Source organism: Spermophilus citellus, assembly GCF_964194105.1.
Source record: "Spermophilus citellus genome assembly, chromosome: 1".
NCBI classification, from domain to species: domain Eukaryota; kingdom Metazoa; phylum Chordata; class Mammalia; order Rodentia; family Sciuridae; genus Spermophilus; species Spermophilus citellus.
Window position 1 is genome coordinate 162,973,547 of NC_138182.1, and position 27,968 is coordinate 163,001,514.

The following is a 27,968-nucleotide window of genomic DNA, read 5'->3' on the forward strand; positions in this document are numbered from 1 at the left end:
TTAAGAATATTGGTGAAATAATCAACTATATACTTGTGATAACTTGCTAGTTTTATATATTTAAAAATAGAGATAGAAGAGATTAATTTAGAAATATTGTTTTTTTTTTAACCTAGATACATGTTGTTTTTCTAGAGTACAACACTTTCACTACTGCTTTATTATAGAAGATATCATTTTGTTTATTTTTTCCTTTTTAGTTTTTTGGTACTAGGGATTGAACCCAGAGGGACTTAACCACTGAGCCACGTCCCCAGCTCCCCCCACCCGCTTTTTTAAAATTTGAGACAGGGTCTCACTGAGTTACTTAGGGCCTTACTGCTAAGGCTGACTTTGAACTCGTGATCCGATTCTCCTGCCTCAGCCTCCCAAGTCCCTGGGATTATAGTTGTGCGCCACTGCGCCCAGCTGAAGATATCATTTTGAATCCATGTGTGATGCTGTTAATGGACACCTTATCTCAGATTATAAATTCCTACATGAATGACATTTTAATTTATCCTCAATGTATGGTGAGAACTGTACAATGTAGCCACTCATCACATTGCTTTTGAAGTGATCTTTTAAACATTTATTTATAAAACATCCAACTAAATTGTGTAACATGTATTTCCCCCCCTTTAAAACCAATTCTGTCAGGTGATCATACATTACAAATTAACATTGACTGAGGTAATGTCAGGCTAATGTGTGTGACAGGAGACCATAACACACATCATATGTTGCCTCTCTTTTCCTATGCTTCCTAGCACCCTTGCAAGCAGATGAGGTTCCCTGAGGAGTTCTGTGAAATTTAAGAGGCAGCAATTGTATCCCTTCTCAGCTAAGGTAGGAAAAAAAGCATAGGTGCAGGTATGTTTCTAGTACCACTTTGACAAGCCCCCATTCCACACAATGTGCTTATAAGATGGTGGGACCTCTACTGTCCTGGATTCCTGAGTGACCAGGTGCAATTGGCATCTATAAACCCATGGGGCGGGGGCACAGAACAAGTGAGAAATAAACATGTTGTAATTCACCACAGAGACTTTGGGGTTATTTTGTTATCACAGAATGATCTTGCTTACCTTCACTAGTTATACATCTTCTCTAAACAATGGAGAGAATGTTCTATCACATGAACTATTGTGTATTCTTGAATATAAAGTCACTCGCCTCGTATTAAGGGGCAGCTTGAGAATATCCTTATATTTCATGTATGTACCTTTTGCTCAAACTGGTTGTTTCTTTAAGTTCATGATAGGGTTCAGAATACACTACCCCTAGTATGGCAACTTGGCATTTGATAACACAGCAAGATCAAAGTCATGCTCTGGACTTTCGCCACCCTTATTCCCTGAAGCAGGCCACAAAACCTAGAAGGCATTTTCCAACTTTCTCCTGATATAGTCTGAATATCTCATATGAGAGGTGCCCACCCTATACCTGGAGGAAAAGAGCACCTTACCACCAAAGACACAGAGAAACCAAGAGGAATCTGAACCAACAGGCCTTGCTGTGTTCCCTGCAGCTCATCGCCATCAGATCACCTTACCTCAGTTCCATCACACTTACCCACAACTGTCTACTCTTCATCAAACTAGCATAAAAACATACAAGTTTACCTGTTCCTTTGGGTCTCCATATCCAAAGGTGTCACTGTCACATAAACTTATGTTAAATATAATTGTATGATTTTCTCTTGTTAATCTGTTTTTTTTTTTTTTTTTTTTTTTTTTTTGTTATAGGGGCCTTAGTCATGAACCTAGTGACGCTTCTGAAACTGTTACTAAAAGCCATAATCTTCATTTTCCTAATAGCTGGGGGTTGAAGTAGGAAGCTTAAAAAGAAAGTGCATATCATCCCCTGAATCTTCCTCTGCAACTTTTCCCTTTGTAAAACACTTTCTTCAATTATAAAGCAAAGCCTGAAACATAATAATAAATGAAAGAAGGCAGATACAGAAGGACAGATATTGTATGATTCCACTTACATGAAGTACTTCAAATAGGTAAATTCATAGAGAGAGTGGAAGAGAAGACACCAGGAGGTGAAAGGAGAGAATGAACAATTGGCTAATGGGCACGGGGCCTCTGAGATGATGAAAAATTCCTGGAAGTGGACAGTGGTAATGGTTGCACATTGTACTGAATGTTGCTGATTCATGAACTTACAAATGGTTAAAATGATAAATTATATGTGATGTAAGTTTTCCACAATAAATAGTCTAGTAGACACTAACCCAGGGAATCAAAGGATACTCATTTGGTCTTGCCAGATTATAAACTGCTTGAGGACAGGAACTTTATTTTGTCACTGTAAATATCACAGTGTCTGTTATAGTGTCTTGAACACAGTAAGACTCAATGAATCGGGGCGGAATTGAATTAAATGATGGCCTACAGGATTTTTCAATTTTATTCATCCTTGGAGGAAGGGAATAAGTGAATTTTCTGATGGAATTCAGGGGAATGCTTTTAAAGGCTTGTTTTCTTGGAACAGTTTGTGTGGACTTGCCAGTGTTTGACTGCAGGCTGACTGCTTTAAAAGCTGGGGAAAAAGCCAGGCAAAGCAATAAGAGAGAATTGATAGGTTGAAGGGTGAGTGATCAGAATTCAATCTGATGTGTGGCTCCGGCAAAGGGATGTTCAAAGGTTAATAGCACAAAGATATTGGCTTTGAAAAAGAACATTCTCTGAAAGAATTCAAAAGGACATGGGAACAAACTTGATTGAAATTGATTGTACAGAATCTCCAATGTGTGAAGAGAGGAGACCAGGGGAAAGCACTTAGGATGGATAATGTTCCTCTTTCGCTGCAGAAAAACAAGTGACAAAAGTAGCCCCTTTCAGAGCTGCTGAATTTTTCCAAAATTTATTCAAAATGACTTTTAGAGTCTTTCCTTTGACATCAGTGATATCTCTACATGCAAAGAGAAGGCAAAGTTGTTTTTCCGGGAGCCTACACCCTTGGGAAAATACACTACAGAATTTAGATTTTGCAGTGTAGACTGAAACACTATTTTATAATTGGAACTTAATTGAATAATAAGTTTCAAATTAGGTAATTTCTTACAAGTCATACACAAACATTCTTACTCTTAAAAATGTGCACAATGATGCAAGCACATTGAGTTAAAATGAAAAACTCCCTCCTGTCCTGTTTTTTTTTTTTTAAAAGAACAAGCTGAATAATATATTTCTACTGGACTACCCAATACAGAAGATAGTGTGATGTGGATGGAGAGTATGAATGACAAATAATACAAATATATTTTATTTGAAATAAAAATGCTTACATAGCTTTCTCTTGGAAACAAACTCTGGCTTGACTGTATTAAGCAAAAACAAAGCTGAAGCACAAACATCATTCTTGTTTGATACGTATTTGGAGACAGGTAGGAAGACACTGCTTGGTTTTACAAATACTGACCTTCCCTTAGGGCCTGGTCATAGAAGTGTAAACACTGTAAGTGAATCTACCCTTACCAGTGGTCCTATCACATCTAGGTTACTGATGTATTCTGGGACCACTCATATCTGCCAATATACCTGGGGAGGGCTGCTGTACCACAGTTATATTTGATTTCTTGGCAGGCAGGGCTGAAGAAGAGTAATTCGGAACAAGTTTCACATCTTATTTAGAAGAAAACACTAATATTCCCTTAAATGACTTCTTATAATAAAAATATGCTGTCTGGAAGTTATCTTTTCATTTTGTTTCATCTTTAGTTTTTGTGATTACAGAGTTTTTAGTACAATCCTGCCACAAAGTATTCAAGCATGATTTACCTATTATTCCTTTAGCACTTGGATTTTTCAAGCTTTATACTCTACTACAGGTACAGTATGTTAGCTCTTCTCGAATATCTAAAAAATAATAAATGGATAAAACTTGTCTAAAAAGGCAGATGTCTATAACTATAATGGTGCTAAATGGGAAGGAGACATTGTGGGAATGATAAAAGCAAATGTGTTCATGTTCAGGGAATGTGGTTCAAGACCTTGGATTTAAAAACAAGTTTCCTAGAGAAGCCAGTTATCATGGAACTTTCAGAAAACTCCTTTTGCCATCTCAAAATAAACCTGAAAAGCCTCAATCTGAAATTTTGAACATTACAGTTATGGGATGTTATAAATGACGATCAAAGCAGTTGAGGGAGAAGGATGAAAGCATCTTCCATTTAGCTAAGAGTTGTAGAATAGCCTCCTTAGCTGTTGGTGAATCAGCAAAAAGCATCAAAATAACAGAAATGCCTTGGTGCACAGGTAAAAAAAAAAGTACTGTGCATATTCTCTATCTAAATCAGTAACAGGACTTCATGCTAAGAAAATTTTTCTCAACAGTAAAATGACTCCAGGATAGATTGATCTCTCCCCTACACGAAATGTAGCAGAATCAACAACAAAAACACAAACGAAATAAAAAGAAAAAGACATTTACAAATAGATATAGTGACAGCAGAAAAGTACAAGGCAGAGAACACAAAAAGATTGAGACAATGCTATAGGTTCAACAGTGTTCCAGGAGGCTAAAAAATCTGTTACCTTTGAAAGCCCTAGCAAAATATCACTCTTATTTATAAATCATTTACTTATTACATAACCACATGTTGAATCCTTTTCTTTCTATGTATGAAAGAATCCTACACCAGCCTTTAAGCAGTCTGCATTTCTTTGCCAGTCTGGTAGCTGAGTTGGTTTGGTGTCGGTAACTGGAAGCTGCAGGCTCAAGGCCCTGAGTGTGGTTTCTGATGTTGTTTGATAGTTTCCATTAATTGCTATCTGATACCCATTTTCTGCATTCTTTATGATTTTAATAAACTCTTTGACAGTTTACTGTACCTTGTATATCTCTATGACTAACCAACTGAACATTGCCATCTTCCTGAGACTGAACCTGAATTTTGAGTCCCCAGCCACCTGGGTTATAGGTGGTGTGATAGGGAACTTCCACTCTGATCTCCAACAATCATTCCAGAAAATTTTAGACTAAAACTGGTGACTTTCAATACATGCAATAATACTCTGTTGCCCATCTACAGTTTCAGTGCAGAAGTTCAGGATTCTCTCCAAGACTTCAAACCTCCATCTACATCCTCTGATTGGGAATCACTTGCTTCTTTCCATAAGTGGTCAAACAAAGGAAATTTTGTTTCTCAGATCTAGAAATCTGCTATTAGCCAGGTTGGCATGCTCTGTTATTAAAAGCTGATCTTCATACATTATCTTTACAGGTTTGAATTGATTCGTGTTTTACCGGCAAGTGCATGTGCTTCTCCTCCATGAGATTGTCCTTATTAAGCATTGCTCAGACATCATTGAATACTTCATTAAACTTCCCTAGGGGTGCATGATGAATTTAGCAGCTGTAGATATCTTCTCCTCATCCGACAACCCTTGATCCTCCAAGTTGGACGTGTTGTATTGTCTTCTACCCTGTTAATTCTTCTTCTTCTTTTTTTAAATGGGGTGTCCACTGGTAAGATTTTGAGTGTATTCTTACAGATGATTATCTTATGTGTAAATATATAAATAGATTTTATTTATTTATTTGACACAAACTGAATAAAACTTTGCCTTTTTCTGAAATCCCACATTTTTTATTTTTTGTTACTAGAGATCAAACGTAGGGGCACTTAAACACTGAGCCATACTCCTAGAGCTTTTTCTTTTCTTTTCTTTTTATTTTGAGGCAGGGTCTCCATTAATTGCTTAAGAGCCTTGTTTAAGGCTGACTTTGAACTTGCTGTCCTCCTGCCTCAGCCTCGTGGGCTGCTAGGATTACAGGTGTGCACCATCATGCCCAGCTGAAACCCACTTTTTGTTGGAGTTTTTAAAAGTGTTTAATATAAGGAAAAGAGTAAGAACATCATCTCCATGACTAAAAACCCAATGTTTGTATAATAAGAAACTGAGTATACTTGGTTATTTAAAAGGATGAAATTCTATCAGATGATTTTCAAACTTTCCATGTAAAAGATATTGAAATTTTGTGATCATAAAGTAATAGTAAAATTTCGACACACTGCACATTAAAAAGTTTCACCACTTTGAAGTCACATCTTTATGTATAACACCATGAGTGAGGCAACTTGCTTGTTTTTCTTTGGCTAATGCCTTAAGAAATTTACTTTTTTATTAAGTATAAAATTTGGCATTTTCTTTCATCCTTTGTTTTGTGAACTGAGGACTCACACTTAGTTGAATTAATTGGCCAATCTAAAATATGCATAATATTGAAGTAAGATATTTTGAAGCTCTAAAACAATTAAATTGTTTAAATTTAAAAGACAATTAAATTAGCTGCAGAATTTTTATTTAAGTCAATAACTCTTGAATTAGAGCTGGGTTATACCTGTGTTACAGTGGGGATGGAAAAGAGGTGTTTCCTTCTGAGTTACTTTCTAATTGCTATGTTACAGATTTAAAAATATTTAGTTAGTTCTATAGATACTTGTGTTTAACTTGACAAAACCAGGCCCTTTAGGTTGTTGCTTGTTTTGTTTGAGAAAGGCATTCTGAGAGTTTGAACTACAGAAAACAGACGGCTCTGCTAGGCTATTCTCAGCCACAGAAGGCCTTCCCCACCTAATGTCATGGAGGCTCTAACAGGGTTCCTTGCCTCCTTGGATCTCAGTCTCCCCAGAGTTCAAAGGGCTGAATGGAGGTGGGGACAGAGGGCTATGGCTCTGGGAACTGGACTCTAAAACTGATACTGTGTCAGCTGACTTTTCTGTGAAAGGATCATCTGCATCTGGCAAAATATAAAGTTGACATCAATTTCAGTTTTGTTGCCTTCCTCTTTCTTGCTTCCTATGATTCTGATATAGGTGGTTGGCAACATACAGTGTTTCATTCATCAAAAAATATTGGAGGGCTGGGATTGTGGCTCAGAGGCAGAACGCTTGCCTTGCATGTGCAAGGCCCTGGGTTTGATCCTCAGCACCACATAAAAATAAATAAATAAAAAGGTATTGTGTCCAAGTATAACTAAAAAATAAATATTAAAAGAAGTATTGGTTGCTAATAATGAAATGTATGGCTATTTTTTGGTGTGTGTGTATGGCTGTTTTTAATTGTTTTAAAGTTAGACCTTATCCATCAGCATTTACTAAATGACTTATTTGTGTAAACAACTCAGCATTTATTTCCAGTTTTTCTGACCAGGGATAAACACATGTTTTGTATCCTTAGCTTTGAACTTCAGCCGAACCAGATAAGCAAAGAGATTTCAACATGACAGGTGATTGAGTGGCTTTTTTTTTTTTTTTTTTTGTCCTTTAGCTGAACTATCTGAGGCCAAAGGAGCTGATTCTTGAAGAGCTGATTTAAAGCTGTCAAGGTGTAAGAGGCCAGACTGAAAGGCAGATTAAGCAAAGCAAGTAAACCTGTTAATGATCTCTGCATCTGGTATTTTATAGCTTCCATAATGTATCTAATGGCTTTACTTTTCATGAGCTACAATCTGAAGGATGATGGCAAAACCAACTTGACTGGGAAAAGATGGATTCTGCATTCAACCAAGTGGGTCTGGAAATGTCTGAAAATGCAAATGACTACTCCCTTTGTTAATGAGGTTGCTATTTTTAAAGACACACACTAATGCAACCAAGCTGCTTCATAGTATAAGGTGACTTCTTTGCCATTGCTCCTTCTCATCATTTTTTCTTTTTATCACTCTTTTCCTCTTACACATTTTATTTTCTTCCTTCATGGAACATGTTTTATACTGTTGAATCTTGTGATTGTGTCATCTATTAAAATTAAATGAAATAAAGTAGAAAATAAAGTTGAGGGTTAATTATTAAATTACCTTAAATTCCACTAAATTGCAATACAATAGTAATTCTATTCATATTGTCTCCTAAGAAAATGTCCCCAGATTGGTGCAATATTGCTGATGGCTGCTCAGGTTAAAGACCTTCTGCAATGGAGTAGCTTTCAAACTCTCTGATCCTCAATCCACAGGTGCTTCTAATGCCGATTTCAACTGGCATTTGTCCAGAGCTAAAAATACAAATTTTATCTAGAGCCCAACACTATTTTGACAATATCATTTTCAATATTGTGACTTTTTAGCATAGGTTTTAATTGGAAAGCCTATTACTTTAAAAACTATTCTGCTCCTGCCCTTTAACATGATTTCTATCAAAAGAGTCCTATATTTTTAGAAGATTATAATGATTATTATGATTCATCACTGTCAGAAAGATCCAGAGTATCTCAAGGAGAGTGTGGGTAACTCCAGGGGACTCATAGGATGTCTACAGAGCCTTGCCAGACTGGAGCTTAAAGATCTGTTCTTGGGGTTAAACGGTTGAAATGACAAAAGAAAAGTGGTGAAGGGAAGAAGAGACAATTTTGTAAACAGGGTGAGATTGAAAATGACAACTGACTCCAGCAGTTTTTTTTAAAAAATAGTATTATAGTTTGTGTTACCTTTTCATTTTTTTTTAAAAAATAATGTTTGGAGGGAAAGCAATAAACTAAAAGGAAAGAAAAAAAGAAATGATGCATGCAGGATGCTGTGGGTCAGCAGTATGAGAGGTAGACACGGGCTTCCTACTTTTGGTAACCTATGAGTTGATAAAGGAGAAATTTACCAATTGCAATCATTCATATTTTATTTTTAAGTATCCATGACTTTTAGGAGCATCATTTTTATATAATTAAATCTGAAAGTAGAAAGAAGTTTTGAATTTTCAGAGCATTGTAGCTTAAATTTACATTGCATGTTAATACTTTGACATCCACAGTTTATTAGAGGTTCTCAAATATATTCTTATGCCTGATATTCATTATTTTCTATGTATGGTAAAATTAACAAGAGTATAGCTTTTCTTTCCCTCAATAGTTTTTTTTTCAATCAGTTAATATTATTTGACACTTACTTACATCTTTCAGGCTCAAGTAGTTATCGTATTTCTTATCACTCAACATCAAACCCAGTTACATATTCAAGAGACTTTTTGAAACTGGTCTCCATCTGTTAGACATACCCTCACTTGGCTGCGTCAATTTAATTTGTTATTTATGGATCTTTCTCTTCATTCATAATCATTTTGGTTTTTTTTCCACTGTCAAAGGCTGACATTTTTATATTGGCATGTGGAATTAAAATGTCTAAAATGTGGGTATTAGATTTTCCTTTGTGGTTAGAAAAGTGGTGGAGTTGGAATTCTATTTATCCTGCCATTGATTCTGATGAAAACCTGAAGCGCTGAGGCCCCTGCTCTAGACTAAAGAATGCCCACTGCTGGTCCAGTCAGAACAGGTCTGGAACACTCCTGAGGCGGCCTTCAGGGAGGGTGTTTGCATGAGGACTGAGGTGACTTCTTGGGAGAGTTCATTCTAAGGGAAGAAGAATTTGAATACTGCCTAGAATCTTCCTGTGTCCTCCTCAGCCTGTGGGTATGTACTGCTTCTTTGATATTAGAGGAGAGGTTCCAATAGCAGGGAAATCCATGGCCACAGATCACCATACTGCTTTGCACCTTGGTGGATCTGGTGAGAAGTGGTGGAGGTGCTTGTGGACATCACTGGGTTTGCATAATTGAGGTGGCTCTGTCTGGTGGTTACTGTGGCGGAAGTGGTAGTTGTGTGGTGGTGAATAGGACCTCATCCTCAACTTTGCGAGAAGATGCCCTGGTGTCTTCCAGAAATAATATGGGAGACTATGTAGGAGGCAGAGATATCGAAGAGGAACAGATAAGAGTTTGGAGTAGAATACTTGTTAAGATGAATTTACTATTCTGAAAAAAGAAATTGTTTAGGTACCATCCATTTCTTGGTATGGATGGTAGGTTGGGCTGATTTACACTGGCCTGAACATTAGAGAGATTTCTGAATAGGAATCTCTTAGGAACTGGTTTCAGTGAATGAGATAAACCTAGTTAACACTAGCTTTAGTGCTAGAGCACCAAAGTTTTAATAGTTTATCAACAGCTTACATTTCCAACAAGGAGTTCTTAGAGTGGGTTCAGTGGAAGCGGTGGTGAACTCCCCAGTGGCTACAGAAGAGCAATGTGGTTTTCTCAAGGGGGAAGTCAGTTCACCAGACCTAGAGCATACACGGGGGTTCCCACTGAGCAGAACTGCAGGCAGGAACCATGAAAGGCTCTCTAGGGACATACAGGAGACATGGCAAATAAAATAAAATAAATAAGTAAATAAAATAGCTTCTGAATTTTTAAAGACCAAAAGCACATAGGATCTTTTTAAGTGCAGATTTTTTCTTTTCTCACTTCACTACTGAATTTCTCAGCTATTAAAACAACAACCACCACCCTCAATTTTATATCCATGGGAAAAGGTATTTAGCGCTCCAAACATTTGATGAATAAATAAATAACTGTTGTTCCCTGAGGGTCTCTTCCACATTGTGAGATATGAAATCACAAGAGGCCCATCTTTGCTGCCTGCTTTGTGTTCATAAAGCTTCTCTTCCTCAAAAGGAATGTTTTATACTGACTGGTTTAGCTGCTACTGTGCTTGAAGCTAGGAGTTCCAGTACATGCGGTGCAACCTATTCCGGTGCTGTTACTCTAGTTTTTTCCTAGTACCCAACTTCTGTGTTCTCCTAACCTTCAGGGTCCAGATGTTCCTATCACCCCACTAGGGAGGGATTTGGAATTTTGGTCACATTTTGGATATTTTCTTCATGTGACCTAGAATGTGAGGAAAAAGCAAAATCTACCCTAACATTACGCACTCACTTATTGAAAAACAGTAGAAGCTGACAAACGTTTGGTTAAAAAGTTGGCCACTCAACAATTGATTTTTTACGTAGTCTTAGTCCTTCTACTCTTATTCATTCATTTCTTTTATAAGTGTGTGTGTGTGTGTGTGTGTGTGTGTGTGTGTGTGTGTGTGTTAGGGGAGAAGTTATAACTGGAAACAAGGAAGACATGGTCTCTGCTCTCTGGAGCTCTGCAAGCGAGGCCGACCATCGAGGACTTTGAGAAGGGGCAACTTGGCGTGCGCTGGAAGCTCAAGGCTAAGTCACTTAGCTCAACCTGTCTCACACTAAACTTTTCATTTCCCTTCCTATAGTTTCTCCCTCTGCTGTCCTCTGTTATTGTAGTTTTATTTCTCAGGGAGTGAAATCTTCAAGCCACCTTGGATTCTTCTCTCTTCCCTATCCCATAATCTCACCAGTCACTAGATCCTATAATTTGGAAAAGTGTCCCAGTGTGGTGCTATCAGGAGGTGCTGAAACCTTTAGGAGTGGAGCTTTGAGGGAGATATTTAGGTCATTTGGGGCATGCCCTTGAAGGAAAGTTCTTTTACTTTTGCTTCCTAACCATGAGATGAGCAGTTTTCTCCTGCACACGCTCTCTACCATTGCCATCCATTACCCCCACCAGAGGCTCAAAACAATGGGCCCACCTGATGGACTGGAACCTCCAGAAGTGTGAGCTAAATGAAAACCTTACCTCTTTATAAGTTAATTTGTTCAAGTATTTTGTTATAGTGATAGAAGGCTGATGAACACACTAGACATTCATTTTTATTAAGATATTGCAATTTAGCCAACAAATAATTTTGGTATTTATCATATACAAAATTTTCTTCATAGGAAACATTACTATATTCTTTCATTTCTGTGAATAGTACTTAGCTTGTTTGAGGGTTACCATGTACTAGGCACCATTTTAGGGGGTGTAAATATATTATTTGATTTTTGTGGCAACACTCAGACTGACACCCTTCTGATCCCCCTTTTACAGGTGAAGGGACTTATGTTTATTTTTATTCTTATTTTTTTAATTTTTTACTTGTTCTAATTAGTTATACATGGCAGTAGAATGCCTTTTGATATATCATGTATAAATGGAGTATAACTTCTCATTCTTCTGATTGTACATGATGTGGAGTTACACAGGTCATGTAACCATTTATGCACAAGGGGAAATAATGTTTGATTCATTCTACTATCATTCCTATCCCCCTTCTATCTCCCTTTCCTTCACTCCCCTCTGTCTAGTCAAAAGTACCTCTATTCTTCCCTAGAACCCTTCCCCCCTTATTGTAAAGTAGTATCCACATATTAGGGAAAATATTCGGCCTTTGTTTTTTTGGACTTAGTTTATTTCACTCAGCATGATATCCTCAAGTTCCATCCATTTACCTGCAAATGTCATAATTTCATTGTTCTTTAAGGCTGAGTAATATTCCATTGTATAAGATATACCACAATTTTCTTTATCCATTCATCTATTGAAGGGCACATAGGTTTGTTCCATAGTTTAACTATTGTGAATTGAGCTGCTATAAACATTTATGTGGAATGAATGTAGTATGCTGATTTTACATCCTTTGGGTATATGCCAAAGTGTGGGATAACTGGGTCAAATGGTAGTTCCACTTCAGTTTTTCTGAGGAATCTTCATACTTCTTTCCATAGTGGTTGTACCAATTTGCAGTCCCACCAGCTATGTATAAGTGTACCTTTGTCCCTCATGCTTGCCAATATTTATTGTTGCTTATATTCTTGATAATTGCCCTTATGATTAGAATGAGATGGAATCTTAGTGTAGTTTTGATTTGCGTTTCTCTAATTGCTAGAGATGTTGAATATTTTTTCAAATATTTGTTGATCAGTTGTAGTTCCTGTTCTGTGATGTGTCTGTTCTATTCTTTAGCCCATTTATTAATTGATTGATCTGGTGTTTTTGTGTTAGGTTTTCTGAGATATTTTTATATCCTGGGAATTAATGCTCTATCTAAAGTACTGGTGGTAAAGATTTTTTCCCATTCTGTAGGTTCTCTCTTCATGTTCTTGATAGTTTCCTTTGCTGAGAAGAAGCTTTTTAGTTTGAATCCATCCTATTTAGGGATTCTTGATTTTACTTCTTCAGGAGTCTTGTAAAGGAAGTCAGTTTCTAAGCCAACATGGTGGAGATTTGGGCCTACTCTTTTTTCTATTAGCGCCCATTTAGAGGGCCCACTGATGAGATGCTGAGGCAGATCTTGCTGGCAACTTTCCGTGTCCCTCATTGTGTTCTTCACTGTGTTCCTGTCAAACCACAAAATACTGGGCTGGCTGTGTACCCCAGGAAGCAGCCCACAGTCAAACAAATCCTTCAGCACCTATGGTTGAGGCAGGATGAGCAGCATGATTCTAGTGGGGCACCCCTCAAGTACCCAGACACCAAAATAATGTCAATCCTATTTGATATGGGTTATGACCCATACAAGACCTGGGGGTCCCTGGCCAAGAGGATGTCTAATACAGCCATGGCGACCTACTTGATCCTCTAGCACCAGAAAAGCCAGGGGCCAGGCTGCATGTTCCAGGGTTATGACTTCCCCATACCCATGGATCTTTCGCATTCCCCTGCCCTCCAAAAGAGGAGCCCCAGTGAGCCTGCCCTCCACACCCTCACTTTGCCCTGTGAGCTCCAGTGCCTGAGGAGCCCAAATAGTCAGGGCAGAAGGGCATCAAAAGGACCAGCCTGCCTGCCATCTACCTCTGCTGCCTGCCTGCAAGGACCCCCACACCTGATGTAGCCTCCAAGCCTGACTCTGGGGAACCTCATGACAACAGAAAGCTCTGGAAGTGGGTAACTGGGAGGATTGCTACCTGTGTCTGACAACTGTGCTGTTGCATGCCACCTGTCAGCAATAAGGTGGCTCCAATGTAAGAGGGCAGAAATGTGCCAGATTCCTAAACAGTGTGGCTCCAATGAGGGGACAGCTGACTCAGACAAACCAGTGGACAGCCAGAGCACCCTGTGCTCTGTGGATCCTGACACCTTGTGTGGACATGGGTCATGTGGACTCTGAACATCTGCAGCAGCAAGATGTGCCAGCGACCTCAGGTTCCTCTGCACGGGTTCCAGCTGAGACCACTTGTACATCCCTGAGGACACGAGGAGTCTCCTCTGCCCCCACCTGCAGAAGACATCAGAAGACTGTTGTCCCTGGGACGCTTCCCTCTGCCCTGTTCCTCTGTCCTTTCTCCCACTCTTCTGAGATGTTTCTTAATAAATTGCTTCAGAGAAAATGTATGATAAAATTATTATTCCAAAGATTAAAAAGTAAGCTGATTAAAAACAAGGAGGGACCTCAGGGTGAAGGCAGGGGCCCACCAGCTATCCTCCAAGGCCTGGACCACTGTTCCTCCCCATCAAGTGCAGACAGAGACTCACTTACCTTTAGCCAGAATAGCTGGGGACTCAGTAGAGCCGGTGTAGGTGGTCACTCACCTTGAGCCAGTGTGGAGCGTTCACTTGCTCTGGCCTAGTGCTGACAGACTCACTTCCCCTGACCTGGTATACATGGAAACCCTCCCTGGAGCCAGTGTAGACATGATTTACCTTTAGCTGGTGACCTTGGCCAGAAGGAATCCCTCCCTCTGGTGTGTGGTGGTGGCCACTGTTGGAGAAATCACATCTAGAAGGCATGGGAGACCATCGTGTTCTATGGCAGTCTCTTCATGATACTGTGTTCAGGGAAGGAGGATGTGAGTCAGTGGGTATGAACTGACTTTTAAAAACCATTTTAAATATGTATTTCTGCTGCATTCTTATCTTCACACTGCTGTGTAATCATCACCACTGAGCATTTCTAGAAATTTCCATTGTCTTATATTTAAACTCTGTTGCAATTAATAAATCCCTCCCCACTTCCCCACTCTTCTAGCCACAGGTCATCTCTATTTTCTGTCTATGTGAATTTGACTATTCTAGGTAGCTTGTATATGTGGAGTTATATAATATTTGCCCTTTTGCTTCTAAATTATTTCACTTAGCACAGAGTTTTTAAGGCTCATCAGTACTGTCGCATGTTAATCATACAATAAGTTGTTTTAAACTATAGTCACTGTATTGTATAACAGATTTAATGAAATTATTCCCCCTCTCCCAAGTGAAGTTTTGTATCATTTGACCCAAATTTCCCAATCCTCGTAGCCCTCTTAGCCCTCATCCTGGTAACCACTCTTCAATTTTCTGTTTCTATGATTTCAGTTTTTTAAAATTCCACATAAATGAGGTCAATGTGGACTTTGTCTTTGTGTACGTTTTACTTGGAGAATTCAAACATTCAATGTTATTTTCTTTGCCCTTTGACGCTGTTGAGTATGTTTACTGGCCCTCATTATTACAACAGAATTTACAGTGCTTAAAATTTTATATGACTGTTAGGATTTTCTTCTTGATTTAGTATTCTCTCCATGTAGAATGTGACTTACAAGTGACTATTAAAGCCTGTTGAATTGTTTTGTTACTGTGAATCTATTAACCCATTGATTCAACAAATATTTATCAAGCACTTAATATCATATGCAAGGTATTTTGGATATTTTATGTATGCAAAGGTGAAATATTAAAGGATGAATAATAGTGTACAAAAACAGAATAATAATCCATGTTGGGAGAATATATATCCCAGGAAAGGAAAGTTAGTTCCACAGGATATAATTTCTTTTTCAAAGTCATAAAGAGAACATATATCTAAAAAGGAAGAAAGATAAAGTAAGAATGAGAAATAAAGAATCAGAAGAAAGGGAGGATGGTGGCACTAGAGAAAAACTGAGGGTAGGGGCAGCACCACTTAAAAACTAAAAAGAATAGCAAGGAAGGGAAGAGATGGGACAAACACCAGTCATTCCCAGGAGGTTAAGCTTGAAAAAAACCGTGGAGTATTCAAAACTGAAAGAAACACAGAAATAGCTATGGAAAGTTGCAATACCAATCTAAAATATGAAGAAACTGTGAATTGAATAATGGACAAAATTAAAGGAAGAGTGAAAGAGAGAACAACAGAGATTGGCTGTTAGCTGAAGAAAAGAGAGAATCCAGGGAAACTGATAGGTAGCAAAAAAAAAAAAAAATATATATATATATACACACACACACACACGTATATAGTAACAATTAAAAATAATACAAAATAAGACTAAAATATACTAATCAAACATACTAGTTCACAAAAAATATAATCTGTGAAAAAGAATTGACTTAAAAAATGCTAGAATTGAGAAAAAATATGAAAATATATAAATGTCCACATACCATCAAGGCCACTATTAAACAGAGAAAAAGAATTAAAAAGAATTAAGTAAAACAGAAAAAAGAAAAAAAAAGAACAGGAAAACAAATCTTGATGAAAAGTTGAAGAATTCTTTCCATTGGATTTCAAAAGGTGAGAACTTCTCTTCTCAGTAGTTTTAGGTGGGGTCATCTGAAGCGTTATGCTCCCTTCTGGATTGCTAGAATGAGGGACGTAATCCCATAGGTGGAATTCCTGGAGGCAATGTTTAGGCTTAGGTGGGCTCTAGGCTCTTCACTGAATGCCAATTCGTCTAGAGATTCTAAATCAGCATACCTCCAGTGCCCAGTACTTGTTGGTCCACGCTGGAAAGACTGTACCCCAGGGGTCTCCACTGGGTTCCACTTGTGTGGTGGAGGAGCCAATTCTTAGTGCCCTATGTCACTTGGTGACCCCATATGTCCTGTACTTTTGTTCAGTCTGCAAACAATTTCTCCTGCCCCCCCCCCCACTTCCGAATTCCCAGCTGGATGCCTCTCTTTTAGCAGGTCCAGTTGGACTGGACATGGAGCCAGGTGAGTTTCTGCAACCAGTTGTACCTTGTGTAAACCTGTCTCCCAATTTGATTTTTCTCCTGGTCACTTAAGCACACTCTGTGTCATGTAGTGAGTGTTTCCTGGACCTGAATTTCAGGCCAAGCTTGGGTGTGCCAGGAGTCTGCTCTCTCAGGTATCCACTCATGTGCTGAGGCTGCAAAACGGTTCCTTCCTTTATCATCCACAAGCCACCTGGAGAGATGGTGGTTTCTTTACCTAAACACAAATATCACAATGCGTCTTTTCAGGTTTGTTGGGAAAACCTGAAACACTCTGTACCCAGACATGCCTCGGGCCTCCCCAAAATATGGGTTCCTTAATTCCCTCTACTATATTCATGTAGGGACCTCTCTGGCTGGTGCTTTCACTAGGGCCTTGGTAGCGGCTGTGCCTTGGGGAACTTTTCCTTATTTTATTATATCTAATCTCCTATGTCCCTGGTCTGCTTTGAGTGTCCAGTTTTAAATTCTAGTAAACCCCCTGCACACACACTTTTTTTTTTTTTTTTTTTTTTTTTTGCAGAGAAGGTGCCTGTCTGTATTCTTGGCTTCTTGCCCCAGAGTAGCCAGGAATGTGACTTCCTCTATTCTGCTATCTTGAAAAATAAGTGAAGGTATTTAAGCAAAGAAGAATGACTTTTGTTATTTCATATGCAAGTACATATAAAAATATAAAATATATAAATATTTCCAAGTTCACCAGTTAGTAAATAGAAGAGTTTGGTTTTGAAACTAAGTGGTCTAACTCTAGAATCTTACTTACCATGCAATACTGCTTTCCCTGTGCCTTGGTCATATCTTGTTAAAACCTTCTTATTCAGAGACTGATGTTTTATGCAAGAACTCCTAAGGCGAAGGAATAGGGTTCTGAAGTTCTGCTATTCCAGGATTGCCAATAGTGGACTCCATGGTTCCTCTCCAGAGCCACCTAGTGGGCCAAATTCACCTACGCACTGTGGCATTGGAGTCTATGCCCTGTGTGTAGAACGCAGCCGAATTTAGATCCAGTGGGGAAAATTGGACTCTTGCAAAAGAGTTTGAGGTATTTAAATATGCATCTGAAAGTTCCCCTAACTTTTCTTTTAATATGTATTTTTTTCTTTTAGTTGTAGGTGGACGCAATACCTTTATTTTATTTTTATGTGGTGCTGAGGATCTAATCCAGTGTTTCACATGTGCCAGGCGAGTGCTCTGCCACTGAGCCACAGTCCTAGTCCTCCTCCTAACTTTTCATTCCCTCTCCTTCTCATACTCCCTAATAAATGTGGGATATACAAAACAAAACAAAACAAAACAAAAACTACAAAATAGTCTCTGAACTCAAGGAACTGGAAATCTGCATGGGGTCAGGAGAGATAAGCTATATACTTGTGAAAAGTGGCAAACTGTGAAAACTTTGAGAGGGCCTAGTGGGAGGTATTCTGGTCATAGAGGGCTGGGCTTGATGGGAATAGTAGGACTGTAGCCCCCTCCTTGCCCTCTCTTCCCTGCCTGAGCTGAGTGGTGAACAGTCTTTTTCTCTGCCATGTGCTGTTGCCAGGATGAGTTGCTTTGCCACAGGCCCAAAAGCAATAGGGTCAATGAATTATGGACTGAAACCTCCCAAACTGTGAGCCAAAATAAACATTTTGTCTTTATAAGTTGATTATCTCATGTATTTATTACAGTGACAGAAATCAAATACCAAATAGCATTTTAATAACTATACTTTATTTAACAAGTGTTGATTGGGTACTGTGTTAGGCCTTAGGATAAAGAGATACAAGCATTTTCTGCTATAAGGAACTTGCAGTCTATAAGATAGGAATAAAGCAAGTGTTGAGAAGGTTAATTCTGGAAACTAAATAATATGCTACTGAATGATGTCTTCTTGCAGAAGACATCAAGGAGGAGATTAAAAAATTTTTAGAGGTGAATGAGAACATAGATACAACATATTGTAATCTCTGGGACACTATGAAAGCAATTCTAAGAGGAAAGTTTATTGCATGGAGCTCATTCCTTAAAAGAAGAAAAAGTCAACAAATAAATGACTTCACATTACATATCAAAGCCCCAGAAAAAGAAGAGCAAATCAACACCCAAAGCAACAGAAGACAGGAAGTAATTAAATTCAGAGCTGAAATCAATGAAATTGAAACAAAAGAAGCAATTGAAAAAATTGACAGAACAAAAATTTGGTTCTTCTAAAAAATAAATAAAATTGACTGACCCTTAGCCATGTTAACGAAGAGAAGGACTAACATACACGTGATGAAAAAGGAAATATCATGACAGACACTACAGAAATACAGAAGATAATTAGAAATTATTTTGAAAACTTGAACTCCAATAAAATAGAAAATATTGAAGGCATTGACAAATTTCTAGAGTCATATAATTTGCCCCAATTGAATCAGGATGATATACACAATTTAAACAGATCAATTCTGAACTGTAGTAATTATGTAGGTATTTAGCTGATGACAATATCTTAGAGGTCCCAGGATAGTACAGAGCTAAAGGTAAAAGGGAACAATAATTACTAGCCCTCCAGGAGAGAGAGACTGCAGGAACTATCAGAGGCAGGGAAGGCTCAAGGGAGGCCCTGAGAGCTAAACACAGTTCAGGCACAGAAAGAGGATTCCCCCTACCCCCACCCCACTGCTAGTCCCTTCAAGTGGAGCACAGCAGGCAGCCACAGAAGGAGGTAAGGTAGTTTTCAAAGGCAGCTTGAAATAGAACTGATGGAGCTGCTGTTGGTAGAGGTCCGTGGGGGACCAGGAGACCTGGGTTCAGTCTCAGGCCTGATGTGAAGTGTTCTGGTGGTGGACAGTTAAGCCCGTTGCTTCTGATCTGTTCTTCGCTTCTAAAATGAGTGGGTTGCACTAAGTGATTTGCAAATCCTATGTTCAAATCTATGATTGTGTAATTCTTCACTTGGAACATATGGATAATTCAAAAGATGAGAATTTGAATGAGGCTCATGAAAATTTGGAAAATACTATCTCTTTTCATGCCAGAGCAAGCAATGTGGGGGGAACATGCAACATTCTCTTGATTTGGTTGTATTAGGTATTTCTTTGCCCTAGGAAATTTTTTTTTAAATGTCTTGCAAATGTTTCCCTGGCATTTCCTCCTCCTCATCAAGGATTTCAGAAGGGACATTTCTCCCTAACATAGCACTTGCTTTTTTGTTGTTGGTATTGTTTCCGAAGGAGAAGTCTTCAAATACTCTTCTCCTCAGACTTGGAGAAGTACCTTTGACTTGTGGTTTTATGGACCTGTCACTTGGGGGGAACTTTCTCAGTCTGGTCCACAATTGTCCTTTAGACTTCTAAGCTCAGAGACTTTTGGTTTTGGAAAGGCCGTATGCCATCTACCAAAGACTACTTCAGGCAGGGATTGGGCTTCTTATAAAAATATATTGTGGTAGCAGCAGTGGAACTGAAATTATGATTTTGTAAAAGAATGAAGGCGGGAAGGAATTCTGAGCTTTTATTGGAGCATTTTATTTCAATAACAAAAATGGCTGTGTCAATAATCATGCAGCTACATTCATGTGTCACTTCATGGCAGGGTTTATGCCCCAACAAATGCATCATTAAGTGATTTCATCATTGTGAGAACATCATAGAGGTTCTCACACTAAGATAGCTGTGATGTTGCTAGGTGACATAATTGTGTGGGATTGGAAACTAAGGAGGAGATTAAAAAATTTTTAGAGGTGAATGAGAACACAGATACAACATATCGGAACATTGTGTATGGGGTCCACAGCTGATCAAAGTGTCATTACGTGGCACACGTCTATATTCTGATCTTTGTAGATATTCAAAATGCTGAAAAACAAAAGGCTAAAAGTGTTTCTTGTAGTTTTATTACCTGATTTATTATCCAGATTGGTTGATTAGGCTTAACAGATGAACAGTAAAACTATACTCGTTTTGTGTGATTGGCAGAAAGTGACATGACTCTTCTTTGTGCCATTCAGATAGAAGTAGGTTTGGGGTTCATTAAAATATTAGTGGGAACAATTTTTTTGTTCAGCAGGGTTTTTTTTTTTTCTCTTTTTCTCCTGCAGTTCTGCAGGCTGGAGAATGGTGGTGCTGCTACCCTATCCTTACTTTCCTCTTGAAAAGAAAGCTCGGGCTTTCTCCTCTCTGGATCATTAATAATGTTTGCAGCAAGGCAGAGGAAGGAGAAAGTGCCACTCGATATCATGATCAGGAAACAAGCCTAGGACTTTTAAAGGCTAAGGAAGGGGCTGCCAGTCTTTTCCTGGTTGAGGTATGCAAGTGTCCCACAAGGTTACCAGGTGCATTGGTTGGCTCTATCACAGGCAAATGCTAGATATGGGCTTCGGCTGCGGAGGCAGACGCTGACTCTAGCAGATTGGTCAGTGGAGGCAAACTTGGAATTTATCTAATTCATTTCAGTAAGCTCTCTGCCCCTGAAGCACAAACCGGGTCAAAAGCCTGCTTTCCTTTGAAGCAAAAACCAGGGGAAAACATGAACTAACTTCTGAAGAGAAGTACAAAGTGTAGAGCTTTGTGGAGTGTTAAGGCTTCTGAGTAGGGAAACTTACATGTTTTTGCATGCATGAAGGTAGAAGCTTTCCAAAGAAAGACCAGGAATTTGTACCTCTGCCTCTAGATGAAGGCAAATGTGCTTTGGGTGGCCCCAATCAGAGAACAGTTTCCCATTTCTCCCCACTTGGGACTTGCTGCTGGGTGGACAGTCACTAGGGCGTGGCTCTCTTTCCTCCTCCCTTCTGGGGTTGGAGGGTGGGCGACGTCCTCCTTCAGAGCTGTCACTTTGGCTCTTGTTCAGTGAAACCAGGCCATCAGCAGGCAGGTGGCTCTGGCACTATCCAGTTCATCAACTGTATTCAGATCATGTTTCTCAGGGATCTTTGGAGGATCTCTGCATGAACATGGAAACACATAGCGTTGCCTGGCTTCTTCCTCCCCGGAGCTTGTCATGAGATAGCATGGTTAGCTGTGTGTGTATCTGAATTAAAGTGCTTCGTGCTGTTATGGAGCCAAAAGAATAACAACAACAATAACAAAATAATTCTGACAGCTTTGAAGGCAGACCCTCTTGCTAGGTTTAAATCACAGGTGCCCTTCTCTGGCTAGCTCTATGGAACAATAACAAGGAAAAATACAAAAAATAAAAAATAAAAAAAAGCAGGCTGAGAAGCTGCGTGTTGCTCCTGTATGTGGGCGGGCTTGTCTGGGGAGTGTTTCCAGGGAACTCTGGCAGGAAGGTTCTTGTTCGTGAAGGATTTCCCCAGCGCTGCGCCACGGCAGGATAACAGATGGGCTTCTCTGTTATTGTAGAAGGGAAAATACCTTTTGTCTTCGCCAGTGCCCTTCACTGCAGGCAAACAAATAGCAGGGTCTTGCAGGCACCCCTTCTGCTCTTGGATGCAGTCTGTGTCATGAGGAGGCATCAGATATTTTTTTTTCCTGTAAGAATAGAAATAGTCTTTTCACAATATTCTGCTTCTGAAAGCTGTCAGCCATGAAAAGTGCCATGTCCTTGTTTAGAGACGAAGCTTCTGCAATGCTCCAGCGAAAAGCCAAAGGCATTTCATTTTTGAAATTGTCAGAAATATCCACAGGCTTCCACTTATGCCTCCCCCTTGCTCAGGTTGCTAACCTCATTCTTTCTATCTTTAGGCTTGGACCATATGTGGAGACCAGAGGCCTCCGGATACAGAATTGCAATTTGCAAAGGTCTTCCTTGTTCCAACCAGACCTTGGCACACTTAGAATGGAGGTCAACGATGTCGCAACCGCCATGGAAATTTTCCAAAATAGTCTGTGCTTTTGTTGGCAATTTTATATTCATCTCGATCTGTTGTATTGGTAATCTTATACACAATTTACTAGTATGAATTCTTCATTGAATTCTCATTACAACCTGGCAAAGTGAGTATCATCCGTTTCTCAATTTTAGTGGCTAATGTCCTCTGAGAAGGCCAAACCAAAGAAGCAATCGGTTGGTCTGTTTCAGTAGAAGCCGACACTGTTTGGTCTCCTACTGTGAAATGTTATGAACCTGGGATCACTGCTGGTTCTGCCTCCCCCCAATCTCTAGCTGAGGGAAGAGACTCACTATTAAGGTTTTGATATGAGGTATCCTCCAAGTGCTCATGTATGGGACAATGCAAGAAAGTTTAGAGGTGAAATGAATGGGTTATGAGAGCTGTAACCTAATCAGTGCATTAATCCGCTGATAGAGATTGACTGGGTGGTAACTGTAGGCAGTTAGGATGTGCCTGGAGGAGAAAGGTTGTTTGGGGAGTGCCTTTGGGGTATTTATTTTGTCAGTGGTGAGGAGAGTCTCTCTCTGCTTTATTCAGTGACCATATCCTGAGGCTCTTCCCTCTACCTTGATGTTCTTGCCTTATCTCAGGCTCTGAGGAACAGAGTTGACCATCTATGGACTGAGACCTCTGAAACCAGAAGACCCCAAATAAACTTTTCTTCTTCGTGTCAGGTCTTTTGGTTACAGCAGCAAAAAAAAAAAAAAAAAAAAAAAGCTGACTAAAACACTTAACATTTAATTGAGAAGGACAAAAACCTTTTCATTTGTAGAATTCTAGTTAGTAAGCTGTTGATTTAATGTATTAATCTTTCTAGATGCTTGTAAACTAGGTGTAGAATTGAACCTGGGGAATAATTCTATTGTTCTGTTATTTCCACAAAGTCACCCAGGCTTATTTGGAGAGTTGTTGAAAACTCTTGCAAACCTATTAGTTTATGAAAGAAAATGTTCAGAAAACATGTTTTAAACATTTGCATCTAGATTTTTCTGAATCCCATGAAGCCTGAATAGGAAAAAAAAATGCATTTACTACACAAATAGTGTAGTATGATAAAAAAAAATAAAGCTAGTCTTTTGAGAGGAACAAAACAAAGAGTTAGTTTGTGTGAAATTTTGTCATTCTTATGGAATCTTTTGATGAAGTAAGGGAGTTCTTTATTTTTCTCAACCTCTCCTGTGGGGAAGATATTAAGGACTACACAGAGCAGTACGGACAATGTTTCATTAATTGTCATGATTTTATTAATAGGGTTTGCATTTTATTTAGTTGACTCCTTTCTAGGAAGAGCTGAGTTGGTTGAGCAAATAGGCTGGTAAAGTTTTGGGGTTGTAGATCTCAGAGAGCAGGCTCCAGGGCCTACAGATTTTTTTTTTTTCCAAATTAATGTTTGGAAGAGGGTAGTTTTAGGTAACTTCAAGGGTTTTGTTTTGCTCACTGTCATTGTGAGGTTGGTGCCAGCACTGAGTTGCTTATAACAATAAGGAGGATTTTAGAAGAATAAATAAATTATGATGAAGTGGTTAGTGACTAGATCAGAAGTAGATAGAAAAGTGTTATTTCAGGAAAAAAAATTCTAAATGAAATTTTGCTGCATATTGTAAATTCTTTTCTCCCCTCCCCAATCTTCATTAAAGTTTACATTACTTGTTAATAAATTGGCTATTTCTTTGGGACTGTAAGAGAAAGCTAACTGTGACTTCACAGTGGGCATAGGAGCCATGACTGCCCATGGGAGATGAGATATATCTGTATGTCCAAGGCAATCAGTCCTTCACCCTCCTGACAGTTGCTGGAGATCTAGAGAAATGCCAAACTGATATATTTAATGGCCATATAGCAAGCATTCTTTACTGGATGCCTCCAGAACATTCTTAATTTATTAAATTTTTGCAGAAAAGGTATGATAGGCTACTTTCCCCCAAAGATATCACATCTCAACTCCCGAAACCTGCAAACGTTATCTAATATGAAAAAAAAAGTATCTTTGCAAATATAATTAAGTTAAAACCTTGAAGTGGATAAATTGTCCTGGATTATCTAGGTAGGTTCTAAATGCAGTGTATCCTTATAGGAGGGAGTTTGGGAGTGGGGTGAGGAGAGAGAGAGAGGGAGCGAGGGAGAGAGAGCGAGAGAAAGAAAGAGAGAGAATGGACAGAGGAGAAGGTGGTATGAAGATAAGGCAGAGAGAGATTTGAAGATGCTGGTCTTGAAGATTGGAATGATGTAGGCAAGGAACCATAAGTTGGAAGAGGTAAGGAATGGATTCTCTGCTAGAGCCTCCAGTAGGAGCACGGAGTTGTTGGCACTTTAATTTTGTACTGATTTAAGACTTCTGGCCTTCAGAACTATAAGAGAATAAATTTCTGTTGTTTTATGCTACTATATTTGTGATTGCCACCAGACCTTGGTATTTTGATAGTTGAGTTTAATGTTTTTGATACTTTTTTTTCCACATCTTAATGTTTCACAACTGAGAATGGTGTCAATACAAAGATTTATATTGATCTCACCAATTTGGGATCTGAGCTGATTGCAGATGGCTCTGTTCATTTTATGTTTTTAGAAAAATAGATGTTAGTTCAAAGTGGCTTCCTTGAGCTGGGTGCAGTGGTTCATGCCTGTAATCCCAATGGCTTTGGAGGCTGAGGCTGTAGAATCTCAAGTTCAAAGTTAGCCTCAGCAACTTAGCAAGATAAAATTAAAAATTAAAAAAAGTGACTCCCTTGGAGAACCTGAAACATGAGGAAGTGGTCAGAAAAATTAAACAAGGACTAATTAAAACCTTGAAGTTATACTACTTAGATGATTGGTACTTAAAAAGGGTGTTAGTAACCTAATAACTCCATTGAAAATTAATCAATATATATCTCATTTTGGGCAAAGTTTTCTCAGAACTCTCAGGGGAAAAGTCATAATTTCCAACTACAGTTTTCTCTAGAATGAGTACTTCAACTGCAGTGTGATCCAGTACAGCTCAGTATCACAGTCATGCCCTGAACACCTAGAACATATCAGACAGTCAGTCAGGTGTGGAGAATGCAGGATGAAGAATGCAGGGTTCCATTTCTCAGAAAATGAGAAAAGAGTCCCTTATTATGTCATTGTTAGATTATAAAGTCTGTCATTTCTGTGAAATAACACATGAGGTCAAAATTACCCTTGAGAATGCCTCGGGGAGACCCAGTGCTCAATACATCATCTCTCAGGTTAACACCAGACATTTTTCTTCCAACATTGAATCAGGCAATGGTTTCTTGAGTTAAGCATCTGAAGAAATATTTGACTTATATTTAAGGACCATGTAATAAAATGATTCTTTTTAACATTAGGGTCATAGTTGGTGAGATTTATAGAAATAGAGATTAGTTGGAAAAAAAAAAACAGTCCAACCATGTATTTCTTATTACATTCACTTTTAGGAACTCGCTCACTATGTGAATGATGGGTGGGATTCCCCTGCCATATGTCAGTTACAATCTGCCTCTTTACTTTTTGTCAAGTTGTATAGTGAAGTAGAAGTAAGCATTCTGTGATGACTTTTTTTTGTCATTTTGTTTGTTCTTTTAACATTTACTAATAGTTAATAAGGCAGAGTGGTAGGTATTGCTGAGGAAGCAGAGTGGATGGTTCTGCTCTTAAAGAAGATTGCTGTTTAGAAGGGAGATAAAACATGAATGTATTTTAGTTTATGACACATTAGAAGGTGATTATTGTCAACAAAGTTCAGAAAAGGGAGAGATTTCTGTTGGGAACTTCAGGAAAGACTTCATGGGACAGTGGTATTTTAGCTGGATCTTATATGAAGGATAGGAATTGGAACATGTAAATAATGATGGGAAATAACTTTGGAGGCAGAAAAAAAGAGTACATGAGGTGCAGAACATAGGTAAGCTTCGGGATGGAAATAACAGTTTTAAGACAGAATGACAAATGTCCACTTCTAGTCAAAGTAGGTATCTTGGTATGTTTGGACTGCTATAACAGAACACCATAGGTTGGGTAGTTTATAAGAAAAAGGAATTTATTTCTCATATTTCTGGGGAATGGAAAGTTCAAGATCAAGGTACCAGAAAATTAAGGTGGTAGCAGATTTGATGTTTAATGAGGTTCTACCTCCTGATACATTGATAGCATCTTCTCACTGGTCTTCACCTGCTTCGAGGGATGAAAGATATCTCTAGGGTTTCTTTTATAAGAGACAAATATTATTCATGAGGGGTCTTCTCTCATCATCTCATCACCTCTCAGAGTATTCTTCCTAATGCTATCAGTCTTTGGGTTAATTTTCAACACAGAAATTTGGAGGAGGACACAAATATTCAGACAAGACTTATATTTCCACCTAAAACAACTGATAAATGGGACAAATATATAAAACAGGGGCTTTCAAAGCACCAAACTCAGGCAATAAAGAAGAGTGATTTTTGAAAGATAGGAACAAATTAGGTAGTCCCTATAATTGCGTTAGTTTATGGCCTGAAGAGAGCTTCAAGGCTGAAGTGCAGAGATACTCACACTAAGCCAGAGGTCTGCGTAAGTGGAGCGGAATTCAGGCAGGTTAAGGGGGTAGAATACACAGGAAAAGTACTGGATGAAGCGAATTACACCAACAAAAAACTTTGGAGCTCCATAGAAATTACCCTTGAGACCCCTAAAGTGCAATAAGTAAAAGCAAGAATCAATAAATGGAATAGCATCAAACTAAAACCTTCTTCACAGCAAAGGAAACATTCAAGAACATGGAGAGGCTTCAGAATGGGAGAAAATATTTGCCACATGCATCTCAGATAGAGTATTAATTTTCAGGATATACAAAGCCCTCAAAACTTAACACCAACCCCCCCCCCCAATAACCCAATAAATAATTGGCTAAAGGAACAGGATTGACACTTCACAGAAGAAGAAATACAATTTAACAACAAATATATGAAAAAAAATGTTCAACATCTCTATCAACTAGAGAAATGCAAATCAAAACTACACCGAGATTCTATCTCACTCTAGCCAGAATGGCAATTATCAAGAATACAAGCAACAATAAATGTTGGACAGGATGTGGGGGAAAGATACACTTATACATTGCTGGTGGGACTACCAATTGGTGCAATTACTCTGGAGAGCAGTAGGGAGATTCATCAGAAAACTTGGAATGGAACCACCATTTGACTCAGTTATCCCACTCCTTGGTTTAAAATCAGCATACTGCAGAGATGTGGCCGCATCAATATTTATAGCAGCTCAGTTCATAATAGCTAAATTATGGAACCAACCTAGATGCCCTTCAATAGATGAATAGATAAAAAATGTGGTATATATACATAATGTAATATTACTCAGCTTTAAAGAAGAATGAAATTATGTCATTTTGTGGGAAATGGATGGAACTGGAGACTTTCATGCTAAGTGAAATAAGCCAATCCCCGAAAACCAAAGGCCACATATTTTCTCTGATATGTGGGTGCTAACACACAATAGGTGGGGGAGGAGAAGAATAGAATTTCATTGGATTAAACAAAGGGGAATGAAGGGAAGGATGGGTGGATGGGAATAGAAAAAACAGTAGAATGAAGTGGACATA

The 27,968-nt window shown here is 38.7% G+C and overlaps 1 pseudogene across 1 annotated transcript in view; it reads right to left on the reverse strand.

The window, feature by feature from the left end:
- Positions 1 to 4,607: 4,607 nt before the first annotated feature.
- LOC308652915 (F-actin-capping protein subunit alpha-1-like) overlaps positions 4,608 to 27,968 on the reverse strand; it is a 68,860-nt pseudogene continuing 45,499 nt past the window's right edge. Inside the window, exon 2 of the transcript in view lies at positions 4,608 to 5,377. The product of the transcript in view is annotated as an F-actin-capping protein subunit alpha-1-like (transcript). The remainder of the gene's footprint in view (positions 5,378 to 27,968) is intronic.